Source organism: Chlamydotis macqueenii, chromosome Z (assembly GCF_036417535.1).
Source record: "Chlamydotis macqueenii isolate bChlMac1 chromosome Z, bChlMac1.mat, whole genome shotgun sequence".
In the NCBI taxonomy this organism is placed as follows: Eukaryota; Metazoa; Chordata; class Aves; order Otidiformes; family Otididae; genus Chlamydotis; species Chlamydotis macqueenii.
The window spans coordinates 1907176-1922411 of NC_141593.1; the positions used below are offsets into that span (position 1 = coordinate 1907176).

General features: G+C 45.5%; 1 protein-coding gene across 3 annotated transcripts in view; it reads left to right on the forward strand.

The window, feature by feature from the left end:
- Positions 1-14020: 14020 nt before the first annotated feature.
- The window catches only part of SMAD2 (SMAD family member 2), a 44799-nt gene continuing 43583 nt past the window's right edge, over positions 14021-15236 (forward strand). For all 3 annotated transcript variants that reach the window (XM_010123008.2, XM_086771464.1, XM_010123009.2), the window contains exon 1: positions 14021-14181. The gene's annotated coding sequence lies outside the window, so the exon portion shown is untranslated. The remainder of the gene's footprint in view (positions 14182-15236) is intronic.

A 15236-nucleotide genomic window follows, 5' to 3' on the forward strand; every position in this document is an offset into this window, starting at 1 on the left:
ATCTAGCCTGTAAATCCCAAAATGCATTCTCTTGTGTAAGTTATAGAGCAAAACCATGTTCCAAATATTCTTTTCTGGGACTATAAGCATACCAGCATGGCCAGAGAGGTTGGCCCTGTTTCTCTCATCTCCCTCCTCTTGGCTTTGTTCTTGCCCCAGACAGTGGCCATGAGATGCAGCTCCTGGTTCAGAGCATGGAGATCTTTCAGGCAATGCCTCTTCTGAGTGACCTGATGGCCTTGCCAGCATTTCCAGCTGAGACTGTAATCAAGTCATGTCAGAGATTTGAGTGATATTAGCCGCTGTTAAGTGACTGTGCTCAAAAAAGGGCAAAGAGTCAGGAGAGGGGAATAGCAGGATCCCTTCATGGCGACAGCCTTATCTGTCCTGAACCACAAATGGTGCTGGGATGATTCTCTTGCTCCTCTCAACTCCTCACCCTTTGCTGAGAAGCAACCTAAGAAGAGAAACTGATGATCTGTTTCAAAATAGATGTCTTTTCCAAGCCACTAGCATTCCTTTTTAAATTTATGCCAAGTGTAAAATGTCATGGCTTTTCTTCTGGCTTTATCTGGCAGTAGGAGACCGTTATCTACTGACATTACCTGTTAAATAAGTGCAAACTACCTGAAACTGCAGCATTGCATGTGCCTGGGGAATTTATGTAAGCCTGAGCTGGTATCAGGGATGGACTTTGGAAAAAAACACCCTAAACATCTTAAAGAGGTGGAGTTGATTAATCAAATCATACCTTCATCTGAAGATGTTGTACCTGCCACTGACACAAATAACCTCCGAGATGATGACTGGAAGAGGATTCACGGGGAAAATATTCTCACCTATCATTTTGTTAACTTTGTGCGTTTGACAGCACATCACTGCGTCCAGACAGCTTCATGGGTAGGCTGACAATCAGTTGTCTGGCACTGACACGTGGTAGGTGAGACGCTACATACACTTTTCCTCTGGATCAACTAGAGGAGAAATAACAGGAACATCAGCTGAAGGATGAGAAGATAGCAGCCAGGAATTAATAATCAGAAGAAGCCCAAGCACACTGGCTGTCATTTCTCCAAGCATTTCCAGGAGAGGACTATTCGTACGCGCAGCATCATCGCTGCCAGGGCCCATCAGCAGAGTCATTAGTATTTGTGCTGGGCACTTCTCTTGGGCAGAATGGCTCCCGGACTCAAAGCCCGCTCCAGGCATGTTTCCACTGTGTTTCTTAAGGGTGGACAGAGTTCAGACTGACATTCTCCAACTCTCTTCCTCCCCAGACAGTGTAGACACCTGTAACGCCAAGTTTGGCGCGTTGCAAAATCCACCCAGTACCTGGGTAAGCAGCTGGCCCTGAACTCCGTGTTGCTCTGGTTACAGCACTTGTAAACCCTTCAATCAAGAGGTTTTCAACTCTGATTAAATTATAGACACATCTGGGAAAGGGATTTCCACACAATTCTTCTGTTTCCTTTAACAGGGCCTTCTTCTCACTAGTGGGCCAGGGGTGAGCTGAGCTTCATACACAACATTTAACACTAATAACTGCACCCAATTTAAGGTCCTTCAAGGCCCTGCATTATGATAAAGGCACCCATTAAGACTACTTGAGGCTTCACAGGGCCAAAATTCTGATACTCTGTCCTGGAGGACAAACATCTATCAATTGTGCTATCTAAGGAGAAGCCTATGGTCACACTCAACACAGTTAAGGTCAAAGCTATACACAACAGGTCCTTCAACTCCACAACTAACTGCCAAAACTTGCTCTTAAATCACTACAATCAGATCTAGCTCTTATGTTTGTGTATGATACTCGCATTACTTCTGCAAAGAAAGACATAACGTCCTTGGACACAGCTTCTGGGGGATGTTACTGTTTGTCTTCAGTTGCTGTAGATTACAAATCGCAGCAGATTACTGTCTGTATAGACTTGGAAAGTGATTCACCTTGGAATGAACACATACAGGACTATTATTATTGGACATCAGCCTTTTTCATTTGTTTCTTGCTCTTTGCAGATCATTGCTTCTGCTTCAGTTACCTTTTCTATTTATTTGTTCGTTGCATGCATCTTCCACGTTTTCTAAGGCTTTCATTTTTTGTAGCTCTTTCTTGCCCTGTTCCTTGCTGTGACATATACCAAGAGGCTGATTAAGTTCTGAATCTGACTTCTGCGGCCCGTGTGCTGTGTTTTCCTCATCTCTGGTGCTCAAAACTAGATGATCTGTAATACGTTTGCCTGCAGTTGTGTCAAACTTGCATGAAGAGGCTAACTCAGTGGGAGTTAGTGCAGTTTCAGGTTTTGTTTGCTTGCATCTATCAGAAGACATACCTCTCCCTTTCCATTTTCACTAGCAATACTACTCTAAAGCATTTAAGATCTCATTATTGTCTGACCTTTCTTCACCTGTAAATGCTAAGGTCAGAAAAATCTGAAGCTCTCCTTGCCTGTGGCTGCAAGCTGGAAGCCTTTTCCTACTGCCAGGTTTTATAAATATTGACAAATTACTTTTATAGAGCGGTCTGCACAGCGCAGTAAATATATTCGCTCAGATTGGTGGTTTTAAGACAGCTGTCTCAAGGAATCAAGGCTGCACATCTCAACTTTAAGAGCAGGGACTGCATTTTGGAAAGCAGTGACTTTAAAACGGATTTACAGGTCACTGTTGAAAACACTGTGAGCACATAGTCCCGGTTTTACATAGCAGAGGAAACGTAGCCTTTGATCCCATAAGCAGAAGACAACTGAATAAAGGCAGAGAAGTGTTATAATCACTGTAATGTACTCAAGGACTGTTGATGGTTTCAGAAAGGAAGCTGTAGAGGTAAAGAGGATTTGGGATAAGTGCTGAAGTTTGGAAACCCCCCCTTGCAGTGAAACACCAAAGAAACTCACTCCCAATTGCCAGATACTTACATGCAATAAAGATTTATATGTTAAGACATCAGTCTAGCAAAAACAAAGCGAACAAAAAGGTATAATGAGATCTAATGGCATGAAGTTGAAGGTAAACAGATCCCTTACAGATAAGAGGTGCTCATTTTCACCACACCGACTTAGCAGGCAGTTGGTGGATCCCTCCCACCTCAGGTTTGTAATTGGAGTCAAGCTGCCTCTTCCACAGCTGATATGGAATAGCTCAGAGCTGCAAAGGTTACAGGCTCAAAAAAGGATTCTGTGGGGGAAATTATTTGGCCTTTGAAATGAATAACATATAGAGCAGATGTTTGTAATGGTCCACCTTAGTCATAAACTCGAAGACTCTAGTAAGATGTTGATTTTTAACCTCTCAGTGCATGCAGCCAGAACATGGTATCAGGACAATATCCTTCCACATACTGGTGAGAAGCTGGTCCAGCACTTCCTAAGTACAACATGGCAAAACTTACTTTTGCAGAGAGTAGATTTTGCTGTGCTGAGAGAGGATATGCGCCCAGCACCAGCTTCATGCATCAGCCTGAGCTCAAGCTGGGGGAGGACAAATAACAGCTGACTCTTACACCAAATGGCAGAGGCAGATATGACTCCTTGAGTTCTCCCCAACATACGATATTGTCACAGTGAAACGCTGTCCAGAGCAAAGAGCTCCTTCTTCTGTCACCCCAGTCGAAGGAATCAGCCTGCCTGCCTGGTAATGCGGAGTGCCAGGGATGGAGGCTCTAACACAGACATCCCTGTGGATTACACAGAAAAAGCTATCAGTTGGCTTCAAGCGTTGTTAGAAGGATAGAGATTTTTTGCATCAGTTATTCATCATGATAAATGCCAAGAGCTGAAATAAACAAGATGACAATTTTGTAATTATAAAGTCCCAGTATATTTTTAAGGCCCAATTTTTTTTTTTTTATTATGGCAACATTTTTACTTGGTGATAGCTTCACCTGCATAACCGTAATATATCTCTTATATCTCTAAATAAAACTAAGCATGAAAGGATTTTTCAGGTTCTTTGAATTCTTGCTTGATCTATTCTGTTGATCAAAATAACATTTAAAATGATGTTGTTATAAATCACTAGTTTTTGAAAGCACAAAGAGTATGTTCAAAATCTACAGCTGAAGCTTTGCAGGACCAGTAACAACATAAAGAAAACTTGTACCTCAAAGGATTCTAAACATTTCATCAACTAATACAGACAACACATACAGAGATCACTTCCAACTCGGCTACCAATCTTGCACAGATGGTGCAGAAATCTCATTGAGACTAATCTATACAAACACATGCTTAATTAGCATAGTGCATCTTACACAGTGTAAAACAGAAACAGACTGTATTGCAATAACTGATCACAGCATAAATTGGTTTATTTTGACCCCTCCTAGGGAGGCACTGGCTATTTTTTTAATTATTATTATTTTGCAGATTTCACTGTAATAAATTAATTTCAGCTTGCTGGAAAAAGCAAACAGAAAAAGGAAATAAGGATGATAGAAAAATTAATCATACCAAGGTTTGCATTTATGCTGAATTTTGTTCCTGTGACTGATCCCACTGCCTTGAGCTGGCTTATTCGCCGCATAGATTTAAACATGTACACAAATCCCTGCTGGACCAGGGCCTACCATTAATTCAGAAACAAAGCTATTGTCCCCCAGGCCTACACCCAAATTACACTTGTTTATTTCAGTCAATAAAGATAAACTTGTGTAAATTTCTTTGTAAACAAGTCTATTTCACGTTAATGATGGCTTATTTGGGGTTAGGCATAAATGTGTTTCTAATCAGCTCCAACTAATCCAAAGTAAAGGATGTAGGCAGATGAATGGTGCAATATTTGGAATAATAAGAAAGGATAGAGGGATAACTTGAGAAAAAAACAGAAATGCTGACAATACGAAACCTTTCTAAGCTATAAAAATCAGGAAAACGGCGGAAAGAAAAGCCAGTTTCAGCGACTGTTGATGACTGAGAGTGGACATTCCCTCCTCGCAGTGAGCAGATGGGGTCTGTCCCACCGGGCCCTCAGGGAGCTCACACGGAGAGCCCCTGCCCCATCTTGTCTTGGGAGGGAGCAGCCAAGCGCTGCTGGATCCAAGGGAGGTCCTGCAAAACCATCTCAGAGGCTTCGCAGCCTGCTTAACTGCAACCTCCACGGCCAGCCAAGCATAATGAAAAACTGTTCTGAGTTCAAGCAGAGTGAGATGTTACCGTTCCTCGGCGGTGGCTGACCACGCCTAAAAGTTAGGCGTAAAACCGAGGCTTTGAAGCCAGGAGACCTGTACGAAATCGAGTTCGCAGCGCCTAGGTATAACATCCGTGATTGCATCAGAGCCAGCAAGCTCCCTAGATGGATCTGGGCCTTCAGGATTTTTCTGTAGCAAGATCTTACTGCCTGACTGTATGAAAGCTCCCGATCCATTTCAGCGCAAAGTCAAGCAAATTAACGCAGCAAAAGAATTCAGAATTCAAGTGTTTGTCTGACTATGCCGAAGTTGTCTCTCTCAACTCGCTCTGCTTTTGGTTACTCAGGGCAACCAGGTTTACGTGCAAAAAGGCATCAGGAATTAAGACAAGTTAAGGTAGTTAAATCATTTACTCCTCAGAATTATATGGTGTAAATGTGGAATGTGAGGCGATACACGCATCTTCTCATTGTGCTATCAATTTCTTACAGAGATGCCATTTCTAAGGATTACTGTCTAACTCCATTCCACCTGATAAATGTAACGTACTCTGTAGCATAAACACCAACCAGTTTGCACTATCAAGGGTCAGAAAGGCACAGCTTTGGTTTTAGCTTATTATTTTGAGTACTAGTTATTTCTTAAGTCCACATTGACAAGGGCATAAGACAGACACAGCAGGCTTACATCAAGGACTGTTGAGTTTTGGTTTTTTTTTTTTTTGCTTTGCTTTGAAATCTCCTAACAGCCCGGCCTGAAACGGCAGTGATTTATATAATATTGGAAATATACTTCTGCATTTCAGAAGGGGTACTGAACAGATTTGAGTTTCAACATCTCAGAGGAATTTCATTACTGAAAAGATAAACAGAAGAGCAGAAATATGAAATGCCTTTTTATGTATTCTGCTGTTACTCCCAGCTTTTTTTTTTTAAAGTTTAAGGAGTTAGTTGACCCTTTGCACATCTTTAACCCACTATACACTGGTATGACTGAGCAGAAGTTCCTATTCATTTTGGAGATATTTATGCCTCATGCAATAGCTTCCTTTTCATTTATGACGTTAAAGCTCTCCTCTAGTCACTTTAACGTAATGCCTCTTTGGACAGTACGCCAGCAATTAGTCTTCTTGAAAACCAACCGACAGGCTCCTCATTCGGTGATGGGAAAAGCACTGCGCGGTGTCCTCTTTAACCCACAAGAAGCGATACGGTGTGAAGCGGCTTACAAACTTCTTGTGATATAAGGAGAAGCGGTTTAAGCCCACATTTAACCCTCTGAGGCTGAGGGAGACACAATCTCAATCCTAGAGGAGCCGTTCCATGCCGTTACCTACATGGGGGAAGTTTTCGCAGGTGTTGCACGGCCAGGCAGTCCTGCAACGACATGGAAGGGCTGCTCTTGTGCTGTTTGGCCATGAAATAATGCAGCATGAAAGGGAATCTGTCCCTTCCACAGACCTAGCTTCTCTGTCAGCCATTCTCTCTTTCATAATCTTTTGCAGATTTGTGGAAGATGAAAGCTACCTTCACGTCAAGACTAGAGAGAAAATAACACATGCTCAAATGGCATTTACAGTAAGCAGGGAAGCAGCACTGAAGTCGCTGATGTAAGAGACAAAGCATTTATTTATTATACGCTCGTGCTTCAATAGAATGAGCTAAGAAATCTGGGAGCATTTAGCAGCAGTTCTCCATGGATTTATGGTCATTTTGGTCACACATTATTTCCTGTCTTGAACATGCTGGCTGATCTTTTTGTATCGCGACTCTTTTCAAAGTTCTTCCTTTGTTTTTTTTTTTCAGTTTAACAGATCATTTTGACATACTGGTAATAACTAATAACGGCCTCAACACAAAAAACTATCCCTCTGCCTCCAAGCCCTGCCTTGCTGGGAATTGCACTTCACACTCCACCTTCACCTAGTGAGATCTGATAGTGTGGGGTCATTTAGAAACCCTAGGTGTCTTTGAAGTTATCTGATATCGGTGTTGTATTTCTTTCACCTCTTAGGGGATTTGGTCACAGCCTTTGGAAAGTCAACATGTATTCTCCGTAGCATAGTGCAGCCAGCTACTGTTTCATCATGTTTTCTTTAGTTTTTAGAGTCTTTCCCTTCCCAGCAGAGAGGTAACTGTGAAATGCCACTGCCTCTCTGTACAAGAACACAGTTTGTGAGGATCTTGATCCCTCTGACACATGTTAGTAGACCTTCTGAGAGATGCTGATGCTCTTCCGCTGCATGTTCAAATCCAAATGGGACTGTCAACCACCTGCACCTAACCACTAACGTCCAAAACGTGCTGAGCTACACGGTTTAGCTAATAGTACCCAGCTTTGGTACCAGAGACTGAGTTTTGCTGTGTTTTTGTTTTTACCAAACCAGGTACTGTTTCTGCAGCTGCAGGTGTGTGGCTGAGAGCCCTTTCTACAGCGGTGTTTAAGTTGCAGATGCACATCTCGCCTGGCTTCTCCACGGCAACCATGCTTCTCAGGTAACTTCTGGGCTCTGCAATTTGCAGCCCCGATGCCGCCTTCTTCCATCTCCTTTATTTCTCCTGCAGCTTGTGATTTCCCTTCCTAAGGAAGGAGGTTTATTAAAATGTTGGGGTTTTGTGTCAGTGTCCCCCAGTATAAGCTTGTCAACCTTTTGACCCATTTCAACCAAACCTAACAGAGACGTAGAGATTTTCGAAACACACGTTTCATGGCAAACAGTGGCTGCATTAGAAAGAAAAACAAACAACTTGTTAGTGCTTCGCCTTGGAGAAAGGCAGGGAAAGTTCAGCCCTTATCAGCACTGTTTGGCTTCCTTGGCAGTAGAGGAACGGTGGGCACCTGGTCAGCCAGCACACGCGTGGCCCTGAACCAGCCATACATACCATTTGCTGCTCCGTGCTCAGAATGCAAGGCAATAAACGTAGGTTGGGGACATTAGAAGGGATCTTTGGATACATCAGAAGTCAGCCTCAGGGATATAAAAGGAGAAGAACCTGTAGATTTATTGCAGTGGAGAGGTGAAGGGAATGTCAGACACAAATCCATAGAAAACCTGAGCTTAATTAACTTGCCGTTCATAGAAAAGAAAATCTCTCTGAACGCAGTGAAACCTCCACAAAGCAAGTGCTGTGCTGGCTGAATAGCCTGTATCTGTTTCCAGGTACAACATGCCCGTAACACTTCCTTATCTTTCAAAAACATGATGCATATCTGCTAGCAGCTCTGCATTGTCTGCAGCAGATATCTCTTCCATTTTATTTTTGTGTCTATTTCATGACCGGCTTGAATCTCAAACTGATGGAATTGGGGGAAAAATATGACAAAAAAACCTGCATAAGCTGCATATCTGCTTCAAGCTGGGAAAATCCAAGGACAGATGGGGCAAGAGGGAGATTTCTGCGAGTCCACATCTATCATTCTGTCAGAAGGGCTAAATGATGGGAGAGGTGTCTCACCTGGCTCCCGAGAATACCAAGCCTGTTGAGATGGGATACGTGCCCAAGATGCTGAATCATAACACCTACGTCACTGAGCCCAGAAATCGTTTCAGTCTGGAAGAGGAGCGTATCTCTGGAAAGCAAGCAGTTATGTTGGTGAGATGGGACCTCAGGTATAAGAGAAGTGGCCCGAAGTTGAGATATATAGGGGGGAAAATAAGGAAAAAAAGCAGAAGCAAAAAACCAGCATCTCCAATTGACTTACAGGAAAGGAGGAACAGACCTTTTAACCCAAAGAAATACCAAAGAAACCCCATCAAGCTCCCTTCCTGTGGCTTCCCACTCATGCTTCAGAGAACCTGCTGGGCATCACCTCAAAGACCTACGTAGATAAAGTGCTGACACGAGTAGCACACTGGCAGGTCCCCAGCCTAGCCACACAGATGCAGGCAACAGGCTCTAATTTACAGAATCTTGGAATCACAGAATGGTTTGGGTTGGAAGGGACCTTCAAAGCCCACCCAGTCCAACCCCCTGCAAGGAGCAGGGACATCTCCAACCAGATCAGGTTGCTCAGAGCCCCGGCCAACCTGGCCTGGAATGTTTCCAGGGATGGGGCGTCCACCGCCTCTCTGGGCAACCTGGGACAGTGTTTCACCACCCTCAGTGTAAAACATTTCTTCCTGATATCTAGTCTGAATCTCCTCTCTTTCAGTTTAAAACCATCACTCCTCATCCTGTCACACCAGGCCCTGCTGAAGAGTCTCTCCCCACCTTTCCTGCAGCCCCCTTTGGGCACTGGGAGCCGCTCTCAGCTCTCCCCGGAGCCTCCTCTTCTCCAGGCTGAACAGCCCCAGCTCTCTCAGCCTGGCCTCACAGCAGAGCTGCTCCAGCCCTCTCAGCATCCGCGTGGCCTCCTCTGGACCCTCTCCAACAGCTCCACGTCCTTCTTGTGAGCCTGGGCATCTGCTTAGGTGCCGGAATTGGAATATCATGCCATTGCCACACCAAGGGTGTTTAAACCTGTAAGGAGTCTACTGAAGGCAGTTGCTAGAATAAAAAAAAAAAACAAAAAAACACAACATGAGGGGAAAACCGCTCTTAAGAGCGGGGCAGCCCCGAGGCCGGTGCAGGCTCCAGGGCCGCCACACCCTGGGGACCGGCCTGCTCTGGAGCTGTACGTGACGGCAGGAGACAAATCCTTGGGCAGTTTAAATCCGTTTCGGGATGAGATCAGGGAAATGGAGCCGGGGTAGCGGGGCCGTGCTGCCTGCAGGCCACGGCTGCGGGGACGGCGTCGTGCCCCCCATGCGCCGCCATGGCCGCCGCCCCGCACCGGCCCTCCGAGGGACACGGTTTCACCTCCCTTGCATTTAAACTTCGCTTTACCTGGGGCTTTACTGGCCGCTCCAGGGCAGGCGGCCCGGGGGTACCCCTGCGCCGAGCCCCCCGCCGTTAATTTCTGGCGGGAAGGGGCGCCCCATCCTTTCTCAGCTCCCACCCGCAGCGCAGGGCTACGGCAGCCGGTTACGGCGGCCAGAACTACAGCGCCCTCTCGCCGCCAGTGCGGCTGCGCGCCTGCGGCTCACCCAAACCTCGACATGCCGGTCAACGGCCACTAGCGGGCGCTTGGGGCCTGGAATGATAACCGGCACGGCCAATGAGCGGCGCCGTCCCGCCCCTGCCGCGCTCGGCACGCAGCACCGCCCACCCGGCTCCGCCTTCCTTTGGCCTTGCGTCTTTTTTTTTTTTTTTTTTTTTTTTTTGATCTCTCTCCACTGGCACTCGATTGGTAACTCCTTCCGCCAATCGGCAGCGCGGGCCGAGCCTCCGCTTCTCTTTACCCAATCCTCTCTCGCCGTTTCTCAAGTGACGGCTATCTAACCAATCCGCTGCCTCCCCGCCTACCCTAGGGGGGCCGGGCCCCGGCGGTAGCCAATGAGCGCGGGCAAGGTGGGTACACAAGAAGGAGGGCAGGCAGCGCTGCGGGAGGAGGGCCGCGCAGCTCGCCGAGGAGGAGGTTGGTCTGGGGGCGGTTTCGGCGGGCCGCGCCGCGGGCGAGAGGAGAAGCCGGGCGGCTGCACGCTCGCCCGCCCTTCGGGAAGGGATTCCTCGCCTCACCGGTTGTGTACGGGTTGGGAGAACGGCCGGGACGCGGAACGGGCCTGGTCCCGCTGGGGGACGGTGGCGGCGGCGGCGGCGGCGGGGGGGGGTGCGCTTCCCCACGCCCTCCTCCCTCTTTGTTGTTGGTGGGACGCGGCCGGCGGGGCTCGGGCGGGCAGGGGGCCGGGGGGCTGCCGTGTCGCCGCCGCTGGCCGGGGCTGGGTGAGGGGAAGCGGGGTGGGAAGGGAGGTGGTCGGGGAGGGGAGGTCGGTGTCACCCCCGCGCCGGCATAGCCCCCGCGGCGGGGCAGGGGAGGGTGGGGAGGGTCGGCTTGTGCCTCCCTGTGTGTGTATGTGGGGGGTGAGGGGTGGTGGTGGGGGGAAACCCCGAAGTTCAGCTCCTTCCCCTTCTTCCCTTCCCTCTCTGCTCGCTTTTTTTTTTTTTTGCTTTTTTTTTAATTATTTATTTTTCTTGCAGAGATCAGGTGTGCAAAAACTTCGCTCCGGGGTGGTGGAGAAAGTTAGGAGCAAATTGTAAGGAAGTGTTTAGGCTTCACTTCAGCCGGTGCCCTTTTGTCTGTCCCTCTCCTCATCCAGAGCCGTGGATGTGAGACACACGCTGCCTGCATGAGACACATATATGTGAATTTTGAGTTCAGTGGTTTTCCTTTGGGGTGCTGGTTTTAATGCTGTGGCTGTCTACGCATTGTCAGATGTCAACAGGCGTAATCTGTTCAGTGTTTCCTCTACCTTAGATAAGCGCACGGGATAAGTTGTGTGGGGGTAAATGCAAGTAGTTGGTGTTGCTGCAGAGTTCCCATTTGTAATTTTCATGTGGGGAGTGGAGGGGCAGAGAGAAAGTGTGACATAGTGCAGTCTTTTAGTCTTCACTCTGGGGGAATAAAAGAAGGGAAGAAAATGGGTAAGTGAAGAGCCCTTGTGATAGTGCTGGAGAGCTGTTGAATTGAACAGCTGCGATTCAGGCTGCAGCCTAGTCTCTTGTCTTTTTGGTTGTCTGTCACAATTTTTGACCAAAAAAACCCCTGAACATGTGTGTTGCGCTCTTTGCAAATACTTTGCAAACAAGCGTATAGCGTTAAGAAAAAGTTCTGCTTACTGGGCTTCTCAAATAAGTGTTTCTGAAAGCGCTGCTGGTGAATGCTGCAGCCTGTGTATGTTGGGTGTAGAGCTCGTGTTATCGCAGTTCGTGGTGATAAACGAGTCAGATTCCATCTGCACCAAGAAGTTTATAATGACAGCTTATTAGGGGACCGCACATAACAGCAGGTTTGTCTGTTCTGAAGCGTTCCTTTCTTAGTCTGGAGAGCTGTACTTTCAGACTGATTCATGACATTATTTCTGTGGGGGCTGGACTGTGTAGCGAGAGACTGGTTAGTCTTTGCTCTGTTCTCCAGACTGAAAAAGGAAAAACCAAAAAAACAAAACACCACTTGCTTGTTGTTAAGGCAAAAGGCTTCTCTTAGCAGGACAAGGTTGCTGTTCAGACTTTCCTGGGCTTTATCGTAGTGTTGGAGCTTGCGTGGTGCGTGAATAGCTTTTTTTAATGTGTGTGTGTTCGTTCTGAAGCGTAGCTTTAAAACTTTAGCATTTACAAACTGTAGTGAATTAGAGGGGAAGGAGGATGTCAGTAAAGGGGAGGTTTTTGAAGTCCCTTCCCCCGTTTGCTTAGCACTATCTTGATGAAAGATAGGATTAATTACAAATGCCTTGAAAAAGAGGAAGGGGAGGATCTCATTTAAGGTGGTTTAAACTTAAAGTTGAGTCTTAGCACATATTTACCGATATATTGGGATGTTTAATACAGTAACCTGGGAGTTGATTGTCGTTCTGTGGTTCTGTGGGTCAGACGCGCACTACACGGGCAGTCACAAAAGCGTTTGCAGAGCCAGTTTTCTTTATGGAAGAAGCTGGGCCATTTGTAATGTAATCTCGGAGAAAAATTTATCAGCTTTCTCAAGGTTCTGTTTGATGGTAAAAAGGAGAACACAACTGAAAAAATGAGGTTAAAAATTTCTCTCTTAACTGATCTCTTCTTTTCCTCCGCCCAGAAGCCAGATTCATGAACAAAATCAAATAAGTTTGAATTACACTGAATCTCCAAATGAAAGGCCCTCCTGGGTCATCCTCCATCTTCCTGTTCCACTTGATCTTTCAGACGTGTTGAGCACCAGTTGATATAATTGAGTTTATTGGAGCTCAGAAAATTCTCTGCTTCTGAGAGCAACTTTAAAAAACAAAACATGTTTCCATCTCTCTAATCCCTTTCCCACAAAAGTACTGGGAGAACAGGCTTTGTAGTAAGTTCTGGATAACAATGAATCTGAGCTCTGCTTGAGACTGAAGAGAATTCCTAAGTTTTGTTTGTATAAAGAACAGTACGCAAAGCTTTAATTATTATAAAAAGTATTCTAGAGTTTTCAAATGTATTCAATGCTGCCTTAATGATTGTGCATGTAAATGCCCCGTAATTGAAAGCATCCATTTATGGGCCTGACTTGCTAAGTGAGCTGTAAATTCTGCTTTTCAGATTGGATTTAATGACTTTTATCATAAAGCCACAAACTGGTTGTGAACTGTGCCGAGAGGCAAACAATACCTAAGCTTACTTTGCCAAAATATTTGTAATTGTTGATTTGTTAAACTGAATTGCTGCAGGTCATGCGATGGGATTAGTTTTTTGTAATAGAATGGAGAGTACACGCAGCCCTGTGCTCAGTACTCTCTGGGCTAGAAGAAATTGGCTGCTGCAGAAAACCTTCCTAAACATGGCTCTCCACTTCCACCGGAGAAACTCTGTTACAAACAGAAAGGCTTTGTTCTGGTTGATACTTTATTATGATTTTCTGCGTTTGACGGCCGTACTGTGAAGTAAGACCAAGGAGAGACTGCGAGAGAGCAGTTCTGGGGTCTCCTATCAGTTTAGGCTGGGGCTCAAGCTTGATTTAATTACACTGTAGCAGTATGAGCTTAACCTGAGACACTCTTTGGTGCAGAGTGAACTCTGCCAGCGGGGACTGGCCTGTTTGAAGAACACTTACCTTAGGCCTGTTTTGGAAGTGAGCTTGCATTAACTAATTACGAAACGCAATTGTTTATGGTTTAGCAAAGTGGAGAAACTGTTAAGCTACACAGATAAAAACTGAAAGGGTTAGTTAGGTACCTGATAAATAAGTTCTGTGAATGTTCTGGTCCAATTTAAAATAATGAAACACTTGCCTGTTGCACTTAGAAAATGTTAGTCAAAACAAATGAGGTGAGAAGGGCTTAAACTGCTGTAGTTTGGAGTGCTTATTCCATCCTTTCTGGTGCTATTAAGGCCTTTTACTTTTAAGGAGCAGTACTGTGAGGTTGTTCATACTAGGAAGTACCTGGAAGAGTTTACTGCTTTGCAGAGACAGGTGAACTGGCCAACTGCAGTTGTGGTAATTTTCCTCTATTGTCATTCTAGAAGAGCTGCTAAAAGACATCGATCTTAGTAGTAGTTTAATCAAAGGTCAGTAAAATTAACATTTCTTCTTTCTCACGTCTCCAGTTGCATGCAGTTTTAGTGTATTATGAATGTGTGTGTGAGCACAGTGTACCGTTTCTAACAGCAATATAGCTTTTAATCATTGCAATTGTCTGTAATTTGCAGTAGTCCTTAGTAACTGAAGAAAAATCCAGTTTCTTAAGCTTTCATAACCTCATGATCACATTATTTTAGCTATCTGTGTATGAGAAACAGGAGTTTTCTCATTTGATTCATAATCAAACTTCATGAAATGAGTGAGAGGAAAAAAGTCTACTTTCAAAGTAGGTGAAAGTAGGTCTACTTTCAAACAAAAAAGCTGTTTTCAATGAGCTATATAAAGATAATAGTTACGCAGAGTTTCAAGATGCATTGCAATATTAGGGCATAGTAAAAATTGACGTGTAACAGTAAATTGATTCTGTATACAGGCATGTTACAAAATGCTCATGCTAAAGCTGATCCAGAGGAAGAATTTTGTTCACTCCTGTTCCCCTGATCACCAGCAACTTGCCTTGAACTTTGTCGGCTCGTGTCAGAGCTGAACTGGGACCTTGGTGTTACTTCTCAAAGCTTTGGCCTTTGAGCTGGCCAGACGGAGCTGTGGGCCAGATGGAGCCCCTTGGGAGGGAGCTCTTCAAAGCCACTCCCCACTGCTGGCCTAATTGGCTGAAAAGCTGATCTAAGGGCATTGCTCAGTAAGGCTGGATTCTCTATCTCCCAGCCCTCTGCCCCCTACCTCCCCCAAAGCAAAAAAAAAACCCCAGACACCAAAAACCAGTGAGAGGATACTTGAAGCTGTCCTATTCTGACTTAAATACAGGGAGAGAAGGATGAGTGCCATCTCACTTTCTTGTGTGGTTGTTCTTCATATAAGTGTGTGTGTAGCAGCAGGTTTGAACTTCAGCGGTATGACAAAACCAGGTCTCTTTAATATGTGGTTGCAGAGGAAGGAGAGAGAATTAGCTCCCCTGGAATCTCAAAAGGCAGTTGTTAGGGGGGTTGTGGGTACCACAGAAATGAAATGTCTTCTCTTGTCT